This window comes from Elephantulus edwardii, unplaced genomic scaffold (assembly GCF_000299155.1).
Source record: "Elephantulus edwardii isolate Elephantulus edwardi_28Jun2011 unplaced genomic scaffold, EleEdw1.0 scaffold00064, whole genome shotgun sequence".
Classification (NCBI taxonomy): domain Eukaryota; kingdom Metazoa; phylum Chordata; class Mammalia; order Macroscelidea; family Macroscelididae; genus Elephantulus; species Elephantulus edwardii.
The window spans coordinates 1,731,967-1,744,441 of NW_006399814.1; positions in this window are offsets into that span (position 1 = coordinate 1,731,967).

A 12,475-nucleotide genomic window follows, 5' to 3' on the forward strand; every position below is an offset into this window, starting at 1 on the left:
AGCGATGTGGGGACGGACAGCACAGGGCACGACAGGGCTCAGATACGTTGTTTATAGAGTCACTGTGGATCATACTCAACTCAACAGCACCAACCTCCTGAGATTGTGAGTGTCTCCCAGCCAAGCCTTCAGGTGAGACCTCAGCCTGGCTGTCACCCTGATTGCTGCAGCCGGTGAGACTTATGCAGAGGACTCAGCTCAGCTGTGCCTGGACTCCCGGCCAAGGAAAGCTCGAGGTGGTCAGTGAGAGTTGTTTGAAGCTCTCTGTTTTAGTAGCTCTGACTCAGCCTTGAAAACAATGCACAGAGTGTGCCCTCTGCCCCTTGCTCCCTCCCAGCAGCTCGCAGAGGCAGAGCCCTCTGTGCGGCATGCTGCAGGCGCAAGTGAGAGCTCGTATGTGTCAAAGAAAGCCAGGATGCTTACCTAAGTGGACGGTCAGCAGAAGAGAGGGCACCAAAAAAACGGGTTAACAGAGTGACTGCAACCATGGATGGATTCCACGACGATGTGAGGACAGTGCAGGGCCGGTGCATTTCCTCCCAGGGACACGGTGTTGCTGTGGGTGGGACCCAGCTCAGTCTCACCGGGTGCTCTCAGGAGAAGGGGACAGTCTCCTCCTGTGTGACAGGAGCCTTGAAGACCCTCTTGGGGGGTCAGTTTTGAATCGGTTCTGACTCCATGGCACATGCCAACGCCACCTAATACCAACAGCACAGCTCGCAGGCGTCCCCCGCCCCACACCGCTCGGACCCTCTGGTTTGGTACAGGCTTCTCGAGTTGACTCATTTTCCTCTGCTGGAGTCCATCGTGCCTTTCAAACACACCCACTGACCTGTCCGTGAGTGGACCCCAGTATACAATGTGACAGTGATACGGCTGTTATATACGGCAGAGGACGAGCAGAATGAGGATGACTCCGCAGGGTTTGTGAGGCGGAGATCTTCCTGGAGGACACTGTCTACCTTGCTGCGGTGGGGCTGCGGTGCCTCTGAACCACTCACCTCCCGCAGTCTGCTCTGTAACGAGCATGGCATGGAAACACCAGAAGTCTTCTTCTGTCTGGGACACAAGCCCAGAACCACCGCCACGTTTCTTCCAGAAGCTCAGGCTGATCGTTCAGGCGGGAGCAGGGTGACGCCTGGGCGCCCAGCACCGCGCTTTCTCACGTTTCAGGCTGCACCGCAGGGAGGCAGACGCTGTCTCCGAGGATCTGCCCTCATCCTTTGCTCTGACACTGCCTCCCCCCAGTGCCCCAGAGCTGTTTGTCTTTTCCTTATTGATTTGTACAATTTTTAAAAAAACATGCCTTCTCAGTGTAATTCCTTTGCATCTTCTACATATGGAACATACTGTCTCTTGTTCTGTAATTTGTCTTTTTTACTTCATTTAAGCAGCCTTTGTCATGCAGACAATGTTTCAACGCACCTCTCTTCCCTGTGTCCGTTGTGTGCTGCCTAGTAAACGTCCACTAACCCTGAACCCATTTATTTCTGTCCTATTTTACTTGCTAAAATTTCTTGGTTTTGCCCTCTTTTCTAAAGACTTTAGTCGACCAGAACTTGGCCCGTGTGATGGAAGTCAGGCAGGTCACGCCACTCATCTTGAATCTCGATTTTCGGTAACAAGACTGTTCTCTCAGCTAGCCAACAAGGCCCTGTGCGTCCTTCTTCAGTCCCAGGGGCTGGTGCCTTAGGGAGCAGCAGGCTCTGTGCTCAGCACCGGCTCTGCTCCAGGGAACCGACGACTAAACAACAGATGTGGGTATGTACAAAGAATTAGTCCACACACATTTAACCTCCGGGACTCTGAGACCAGAAGAGCTGGGCGGTGCTACCCCTGCTGACTGCTCTGAAAGGGACTGCAGTGGAAGGTCCTGGACACAGAGGGCCCCAAATCACAGCAGGACCCAGGCTTGCTGGTCTCATAGACTGGTAGACCCAAGCCTGTGACTTTAATAACCCTTTGAGCTTGGAACTGAACTCGTAACTGTGACTCAACTTTCAGACAAATATCAGACATGCTTAAAAAATAGACACGCTTAGAAGGTGAGCAGTCACATCAGGGGGGCTTTCACCCTTTGGGACAAAGGGACACACAAGATAAAAGGAGCAGTGTTTGCCCAGTAAGGAAGCTCAGGAGGAGGAGCTAAGACAGGAGGGTGAGTGGAAACAGGAATCACAGGGCAGAGGTGGGGAGAGTGCTGTTACAAGGGGCCTGTAATTAACACCATGAACCAGACTCTGTGGACGCGTGAAGGGAAGAGCAGTTGCTGTAAGTGTCCACTCAAAGCAGGCGTGGAGAGCTTCCTCCTGTGGAGCCTGAGGGTAGCTTGACATGGTCAGGAAGCCGCAGGTTCAAGTCCCAGTTCTACTGCATGTTTTGTTGCTGGTTGCCCACAAGCTGTCTCTCATGGTGGCATTTACACAACGGAAGGACTTCTCCATCCTCCATCTTCATTGTCCTGAACTGACTGCTGTTGACTTCCGGGCAGTTTCTGTTGACCGTCCAGCCTTTCTAAATGAAGGTTCTATCCCAACGGCTGGTCAGCGTCGTGACTGGGTCTCAGCCCCTCCCTCTAAGGAGCATTCTAGTCTTACCTCCTCTAACCATCTGTGATGGTCACCACACTTGACCAACGCCAAGACACAACTTTTATCTTCCTTTTTCACCACCCGGCTTCTGCGTGCACATCAGTTGCTGGGAAAGTTCACAGCTTGGGTCATGAGCACTTTTGTCTTTAAAGTAACACTTTTGCCACAAGCCTCGAGTTGAAGTACTTAAGGATGCTGAGGGCAGAATGTTGGATGACCAAGGAAGTGTCAAAAGAAGATGGAAGGAATACACAGAACCACTAGGCCAAAAGGAATTGACTGACACAGAAGAATTTCATGATCAAGAGCCTGTGGTGAGGAAGGAGGAAGTTCAAGCTGCTCTGAAGGAATTGACAAAAAACAAGACCCCAGGATTTGATGACATACCAATGGACATATTTCAACAAACAGACGCTGCCCTGGATATGCTCACCAGGTTGTGCCAAGAAACCTGGAGGACAACCACCTGGCCAACTAACTGGAAGAGATCCATATTTGTTCCCATTCCAACAAAAGGCGACCTAGTAGAGTGTGGAAATATAAAAAAAATGTAAAGCAAGATCCTGCTGAAGATTATCCAAAAACAACTGGAGCAGCACATCAAAAGAAAACTGCCAGATGTGCAGACTGGGTTTATTAAAGGCCATGGTACTAGGGATAATACATACAGTTAATATTAGATGGATCTTGGCTGAAAGCAGAGAGTACCAGAAGAATGTCTATCTGTGTTTCATTGACTATGCAAAGGCATTTGACTGTGTGGATCACAAAAAACTGTGGCTGACTCTGAGAAGATGGGAATCTCAGAACACTTGATTGTGCTTATACAAAACCTATACTTGGATCAGGAAGCAGTTGTCAGAACAGAGCAAGGAAACACTGCATGGTTCAAAATCAGGAAAGGTTTATTCCAGGGATGCATCCTATCTCCACACCTATTCAATATATATGTAGAATAGATCACCGGGGAGCCTGAGCTCTGTAAGGAGGAGTGTGGCATCATGATTGGAGGAAAACTCATCAACAACCTGCATTATGCAGATGACACAACCTTGCTTACTGAAATGGATGAGAACCTGATGTATTGGCTGAAGAAGGTCAAGGACTGCAGCCTTCATTATGAATTGAAACTCAACATCAAGAAGACAAAGATTCTCGCCATTGGGCCAATTGGCAGCACCATGATAGACAGTGAAGAGATTGAGACTGTTAACAACTTCGGTTTTGTTGGCTCCCAGTCAACACTCTTGGTACCAGAAACCAGGAAATCAAAAGACAAATTATGTTGGAAAAATATACTGTCAGTGACCTCTTCAGAGTACTGAAGAGTAATGATGTCAATTTAGAGACTAAGGTGTGCCTGAACCAGACCATGATCATTACAATTACTTGCTATGCATCAGAGAGCTGGACAATGACTCAGGATGATAGAAGAAGAATTGATGTCTCTGAGTTGTAGTGCTGGAGAAGAGTATTGAACATACCATGGGCTGCTAGGAGAACAAAGAGGTCTGACTTTGGAGAGTGTGAAACCAGGCTGTTTCCTGGAAGCAAGGATTTTGAATTTCCATCTCAGATACTTTGGGCATGTTTCCAGGAAGGACCAGTCATTGGAGAAGGACATCATGCTTGGAAGGGTAGAGGGACAGCACAAGAGGGGAAGACCCTGGATGAAGTGGATTGACTCAGTGACTGGGGTGATGGGGGAGGTGTGTCAGAGACGGTGAAAGGCTCAGGAAAGAGTAGGGTTCAGAGCTGCTGGACACAGGGTTGCTATGAGTCAGAGCCAACTCAATGGCACTTAGCAAAACAACAACAACAACACTGTGCTAGGAAGCTCTGATGGCCTTCTGGATAGAGAGTAGCACTATCAACTCAAAGGCTGGCAGTTCAAATCTACCAGCTGCTCCATGAGAGAAAGACAGGCAATCTCCTCCCATGCATCTAACAGCCCCTAAGAGCCTGCTGGAGGATCAGCTACGAGCTGGTCCTGACCGGACAGCAATAAGTTGAGTGGGAACACGGCTCTTTGAGTCATGTTCCCAGCCTCTCTGCTCCCACACTTCTCAAAGCTGAGGAGCACTGGTACCCGACAGGGCCGCGCTCACCTTGTGGACTGGTTCCATTGGGGAGGGGACCCCACTCCTGCTCCCCAGGCACTCCCTGGGACCTTGGGACAGAGCATTGCCCCTCCAAAGTGTCCTTGGCACCCCTGCTCACAAAGCCTCAAAACAGGCAATGCTAAGGCATTTATTGTCCCAGGGCGTTCATTCTGGGTTACCATGTTTAAATAAAACTTTTATGTATCACAATAATTACATCAATAGATCTTAATCTGGGTAATTAGAATTCAGCAAGACGTTCCCAGGGATATAACAAACACCCACAAACCATTTTAATGACCACAAGCTGTTCCCTGCAGGGAGTGTCCTGAGATTGCCCTTCCCTGGGGGGCTGTAACTCTGGGGAGAATTCTCTGCTCTCTCAGGAGCCTGGCAGCTGCACTGCTTCCTTTGGTGCCGTGGCTCACCTTTGAAGGCGTGGCAGGTGCCACCCTGCACAGAGAGAAGCCTGGCTGGGCCTGGCTCTGCAACACCCCAGGCTGGAACGTTGGGCTCACCGGTGAGCCTCTCTGAGTCCCTGGGACTTGGGGGACCCTAGCCCTGCCCATGCCCTGCCTGTGCCTTGCCTTTGCCCTGCCCAAGCTCTGCCCATGTCCTGCCCATACCCTGCCCATGTCCTGCCCATGATCCGCCATGTCCTGCCCATCCTCTGCCTGTGTCCTTCCCATGCCCTGCTCATGTCCTGCCTGTGCCTTGCCCATGCCCTGCCTATGCCCTGCCTGTGCCCAGCTCATGTCCTGCCCATGCCCTGCCATGTCCTGTCCATGTCCTGCCATGTCCTGCCCATGCCCTGCCAATGCCTGGCTCATACCCTGCCATGTCTTGCCCATGTCCTGCCATGTCCTGTCCATCCTCTGCCCATGTCCTGCCCGTCTCTTGCCCATACCCTGCCCATGTCCTGCTCGTGCCCTGTCCATGTCCTGCCTGTGTCCTTCCTGTGCCCTCCCCATGCCCTGCCCATGTCCTGCTAGGGTTAGTCAGTTGCTCTCATTCACCAGAGTCCAACAGAGAGGCAGGTGCAGGGCTGCAGAGAGAGATTTTATCCTTTTAAAAAAGCAGTTTATTTCATTTTGACTGTTGAAGTTGAAACCATGAGAAACTCTGGTGGAGTAGACCTGTTTACTGTTAACTGTGAGGTGGGCGGTTCAAATCCACCAGACACTCCTTGGGACAAAGACGGGTAGTCACTTGCCACTTTGATTAAAGCCTTGGGAACCCAGAGTAGTTGTCACAGTTGGGATCAATTTGCCAGCTGTGGGTTCCTGGAAAACACACAGCCGAGCCCAGGCCGATTGAGCCCTCCCTCATGCAGCTCAGTCACCGGGTGAGACTGTTCTCACCTTGTGCCCTGAGCTCTCCCAAGTGTCCCATCTGACATACTTGGGGTGAGTGTGGGGCAAAGAGGACAGTCACATTGTGGGGTGCTCAGGTGACTAGGGACAGGGGAGGGCAGTGATAAGCTGGTTTGCGGCTGATAATAGCACCTAGGACAGTGGAGGGTGAAAGTAGGGACCTGCCAGTACAGGGATCCAGCCGTGCGTCTGAATGGTGAGAGGTCAGAGCCCCTGGTGGCCCCGTGCCAACAGCAGTGGCTCTGAGCCAGGTTCTGCCGATGTCCTTGGAACCTGGCTCAAGGTCAGCTCTCAGGTTGGTCTTTATAAAGCTCTGTGGTGCTCTTCTGCTAACCAGAAGCGTTAGGTCCACCAGGGGCTCTTAGGATAGAGGGCCGAGGACCACCTCTGCAAAGCCAGTCGCTGAGAACCCATGGAGAACCGCTCTGCTCTGCCCTCTGGGCCTGTGTGAATCAGGGGTCGACCGCTCTGGCTATCGGCAAAAGCCCCCACTGTCCAGTGTGTGAAAGGCCCTGGCCACCTCCTCTGTGAATGCTGAGTCCTGGCTTCTGCGGACCCTCACGTTCCCCTCCCTCACCCATGGAGCGTCCACGTGTGGTCGAGGCCCTGGCTCAGCTCATTCCCCATAATTCCACACACAACTCTGCTCCTCGCACTGTCACTTCCCCAAGAACTCCACGCCACGAGAGCTCTGGATTATTTACATTAAAATCAACAGATGTTAGCAAGTCAATATCATTTATTATATAAGATGTGATGACAATACAATTAGTATTTTTTAAACTGTAATTGTAAAATTGACCTTATTAAAATTCCACTTCCTCCGTAATTAAAAGGGAAAAAAAAACCAACAAACTAATTACTTGTAGTAATTGGACCAGAAATGACATTTTCAGTTCATTAATATTCAGCAAATTGTTTTTGAAGATGTTCTAGTGCCGTGCACCACCAGTTGTCAGCGTTTCTGTTCAGCTCCTGTTTGGAACTTGTCTGGAAGAATAGTTTGCATTTTAATAAGGCCTGCATCCACGAGTTGATTTCATAAATAAAAATTTTTAATTGCTAATTTGTTTGCGGGTGATCTTCCCCCGTAACCCTTCCCAGGCAGGACAGGTGGATGGTTGTGGGGAGAGGACTGGCTGGGCCCCACAGTGGCTCGCAGGATGGTGGTCCCTCAGCCTCCAGGTCCTTCCTGAACAAGAACAGAAGTCAGGGTGGCACTCTGCCGCCCCTCAGTGTCAGACCCCTACTGCACAGAGTGGAGGTTGTGTAGACACATCGGGGAGTTCACTGAGGGGGCTTTGAAGGAGGAAGGCCTGTTCTGGGAGCTGCTTCCAGCTGTCTGGGGGGAATGCTCTGATTTGGGGTGCATCCTTTCTTTCAGCTAAGACAGAGCATTGTCTGGGGTTCTCAGGACCCCCTTCTCCCATCTCTGACTCTTCATCAGAGGGTGAGCTTGTATTTTATTTTCCAGAATGCATTCCCTTAGGAGCTTGTTCGTACGACCCCTGATTGGTAGCTCCTGGCAGAACCACGTGGGAGAGAAGATGGTGTCCCCCAAGTTGCTGCTTTTTTCTGAAGTTGGGGCCAGCTGCATTCCACAATCAGGCTGATCTCCATGTGGGGGCCATGAACCCTGCAGAGCATTGAGGTGAAAGCACGTGAGAAAATGCTCCAGGAGGAATAGAAGTGGGGTGTGGAACCATTATCCCGGGAGATGGGAGGCTCCAGGCTGAACAGAAGTGGGTTTCACAGAACTACCACCCTTGGGAAACAGGAGGACTGGAGGGAGAATCCTGGGAGCTTGAGGGGTTGGTAGGACCGATGGCCGCCCACTCCCTCTGCTTTGCTGCAGGGTCCAGCTTCTCAGGGATTGACGTGGCTGCTTTGCCACCAGGTAGGCACTGGCTCATGTGTCCTTACACACTCCTTTGGAATGGACAGTCTCACATTTTCCAGCACATCAGACGTTCTGTTTCGAGGGGACCCTCTCCTGGTCCCTTCCTGCTGAGTCAAAGCCTCTTTAAAGCTGACAGTCCTGGGCAGAGTGAGGACCAGGTCAGAGAGGTAAGCACAGGCCTCCCTGAAACGGAAGCGGTCACAGTGTATGAACCTGTGTTACTGTGTTGACCAGACACTCCGCCCCTGCCTGGGACCCCTGCAGCAAAGCCCCATGGATGGGCAGCTCAGAACTTCAGACACTCACCCCGTCACAGCCAGGAGGCCAGAAATGGGGTGTCAGCAGGGCCTCAGGGGAGGACCCTGACCTCCTCCAGCTTGGTGGCCCCACCCTCACCTCCTCCAGCTTGATGGCCCTGTGTGTCCTTTTTCTTGAGTTGTGGCTGTAACTCAGCCAGACGTCGCTGTGTGTCTCTCCTCTGTCACCCTGCTCCACTGTGATCTTGTTCTCTCAGCTGACAGCATCCTCAGGGCAGATCTTATAGGGTTGGGTGTTAGGACTTCAACTTGTGATGGGACACAGTTCTCCCCAGATCATCGAGAAACAGAAGAGCTGGAGGGAACCCCAGGACCTTAGCAGGGGCTCCTGGGGTTGGCAGGACCATGAGCACACACAGAGACAGCTGACAGAGTGTGGTCCGTGGGTCCTACTCCCACCAGACAGGGCTGTCCTCGGGTTCAGAGCTGTGGAGGGGGCTGCTGGGTGCTGGGCTGGGAGCGTGGGGAGAGCCAGCTGAGCCTCGGCTTCTAGGAGGAAGAGATTCAGGCAAACAGACCACCAGGCACCTGGCCCGTGGGTTTTGGAGTGGCCCGGCTCATGACCACATGAGCCAACTCCTCCAATCAACATCAAGTGATCCATCTCTCTCTCAATAGCTGTGTGTGTCTGTAAAACTGAAAACACCGCTCCTTCCTGTCAATTGTGACTCCTAGTGACCCCATAGGACAAAGCAGAACTGCCCCCTGGGACTTAAGGAGCAGGCCACCTCGTCTTTCTTCTGCAGCGTGGTTAGTGGGCTCGAACAGTCTACCTCTGGGATAGCGGCACAGTGTGTGAGCCCCCCATCACCAGGGCGTCACACGCAGTTGTCAATGCTGGGTGCTGGCGAGTCGCTGTCCAATGATGGTGACCCAGTGCATGCCTGTGGCCGGTCCTCACCTGCCTCAAGCCACTGCTGGGCCTGAGTCCACTGCTGCTGCTGCCCCGCCAGTCCAGAGAACAATTGCCAGGCCTTTCTACTGAGGCACTTCTGGGTGAGAGCCCCCTCCCTCACCTCGCGGTTAGCGGCGGCCTGACTGCGGCCTCCACCTTTTAATGAATACTTAGGATTTTAATAGACATCGTTTGGAACACATCTTTAATAAACAAAAGGGAGGCCATGAACACACAGCAGTGTGTGTGTGTGGGGATGCGGCCTGTGGCCCCTGCGGTGGAGAAGTCAGGTGGGGACGAGCCCTCCAGTCTCAGTGCTGCTGTCCCCTCAGAAGCCAAGGTCAGCCCTTGCCTTTTTCATGCAAATCAGGACCCAGCAACACTTTGCTCTGAGGCCATATGGAGACAGTGCTGTAACTTGGCAGCTCCTTCTCTCTCTCTTTTGAAATTAAGATAAGCCGCAGTGAAGGCGAGATCAATGAGTGATTTGAATATGTATTTTGCACAGGTGCCAATAATGAGAAAGCTCTGCTAAGTCCCCAGGACCTTCCCTGGTCTTCTTTGAAAATTGGGGAGTTGAACGGAGAAGGAGGGACTCCAGGGCTGAATAGATCCTGCCTGCTATTCGCCATCACCAACGTCACCCCCCAGAAATGCCAACTACAGTCCCAGAGGAGAGGACGTCATCCTGGCCCTGCAGATGACACCCTCCTGGCAGGGAGACTCCCCTTCTCTGATTCCCTTCACTGGATGAGGGGAGCTCCAGAAACTGGTCTCCAGAAGCCCTCTCCCCATCCATGGTCAGCCAGGCTGAGGCCCGCTAATTCTGGAGATGATGTTCCCAGGAAGTGAGGCATCATGGCTCCCGGAGAACGCAGGCACACTGATCCGACGTGGGGACAGACAGGGAGAATGGTGCTGATTCTCCAGAGCAGGGGGTGGGTATCGTGGGGTCTGTATCAGACTACTCCCCTCCCCCACCTGTGCACAGAGTGCCCTGCAGAGGTGTCATGGCCATCAAGCTTCCAGAAGTTCGCAGCCTTCCCCCAGACTCCTTCAACTTCGGCCTCCTACCTACATTCCCAGAGTCCTGAATTCTAGCCTGCTGGGCGTTGCACTGAAGGGTGAATTCTCACCTACCTGAATCCAGGTCCAAACTGGCCCTGTGCTGGTGCTGCCTGGGGGAGCAGGGATGCTTGGATAGCCCAGGGGCCCCTGCGAGGACTTGGAAGGTGGGAGACTTCCTGAGATCCCCCACTCAGGGCCCTCTCACCTCCTCCACTGCCTCACGCTCATCCACTCCTTTGCTGCTTTGTACGTGTACACAAAGCGAGGCCACCCAGCTCCCATGGACTTCCCACACCCAGACTCCACCCACCTTATACACCTTGTCCTGCCCCACAGGCTGCTAGTCCTTGTATTCACATGACTAACAAGCTATCCAGTCTCCTAGTGGCCACAGGTAGCTCAGGAAAGCTGTGAGCAGGAAGGGCTGACACGGTGATTGCAACAATCGGCTTGAACGTGTCAGAGGATGAGGATGGGCAGGGCAGAGTCTGTTCTTCACAGCAGACGTTCCTCCTCTACTCACCTAACAGTGAGACAAGACGACCATACAGAACACAGTTCCGTCCTGAAGCTCAATGCTGTGTGTGACAGGAGACTGTCCATGTGCATGCAAGAAGACCTGCTCACATGACAATGACTCAAATGCATGCGCCAACAAGTGAAGCCAGAGAAGAGGATACTGAGGACTTCTACCAACTTCCCAAGTCAGAAATCAATCCAACATGCACTCATGATCCATTAATAAGTATTGGTGACTGGAAAGAAAATTTGAAAACATTGAAGAAAAGAATGATTGTCAGAAAGTATGGTCTTGGTGCTAAAAATGAGGGTGGATGTTGAAAGATTGAATTTTGTACCTTCAATAATTTATTCATCGCAAAAATCTTTTTTAAAAGCACGAAAGGCCTGTTTCACCTGGACCTCACCTGATGGTCAGCATAGGAATCAGGCTGATGACATTTGTGCATGGATTGCTGGAGAAGCTCAATATCAACAGTCAAAACTGGGCCAGGTGCTGATTGTGGAACAGACCATCATGTACTCAAGTGAAAGTTCAAATTGAAGCTGAAGAAAATGAAATGAAAACAAGACCACAAGAATAAAAATGTGATCTTATCTCTATCCCACTTGAATTTAAAAATCATCTCCAAAATAGTTTTGAGGCATTCAACACTAATGATCAAAGACCAGATGAGTTACAGTGTGAAATCAAAGAAATTGTCTATGAAGAACTCAAAAGGCTGTTAAAAAGATAGAAGAGGAAGAGAATACCAAAGTTGATGTCATAAGAAACCCTGAAAATTGCACTAGAGTGTCAAGGAGAAAAAAAAAAGAGTTGAAATGTTGAAGTAAAAGAGAAGAATAGAAGATTTAAAGGGTTGCTTGAGAAAACAAAGTATTATCACGGAATGTGCACACAACTGGAGTTAGAGAATAAAAGGGGAAGAACTTGCTTGGTATTTCTAATGTTGAAGGAACTGAAACACAAATTCAAGCCTAGAGTTGCAATACTGAGAGCTGCTATGGGCAAAATATTGAATTATCCAGGAAGCCTCAAAAGATTATGGAGGGAATACACAGAATCACTGTGCTAAAAAGAATAGGCTGACTCTAAAAAACTTCAGGATGTGAACAAGAGCCAGTGGTAATGAAGGAAGAAGTTCAAGCTGCACTGATGGCACTGACAAAAAAATAAGGCCTCAGGAATTGATGGGCTACCAACTGATATATTTCAAGTGACAGACGCAGTCCTGGATGTGCTCACCAATCTATGCCAGGGAGTTTGGAGGGCAGCCTTGGGAGGGGAGAAATGTGCAACAATGAACGAATGGAAATCCAAAGCCTCTGTGAATGTTTACTGAAATTAATAACAAATTTAAATTAAAAAAATTAAGTTAGAGTAAGGATGGCAATGGATTTATAACTGCTCATGCTAATAACACTATATCGGGGCATGGAGGAGGAATAGTGGAAATATATCCACATTTACAATATTCTTCTTACCAAAACCATTTATGGAAAATAGGAACTGCATTGGAACATGTATCTCTGGTTGGAAATTATCATATTGTTAACATTTCTAGCCTTAAGCTTAAAGGATTATAATGTTCAAAATTATTTGTTACATATTTGTTTAAATTTTCCCCTCTTTTAACAACTGGGATCTAGAGGGAAGAGAAAAGACCAGAGAATGGCCAAAATTATTGGGGCAGCTATTGCTGCCAGTTT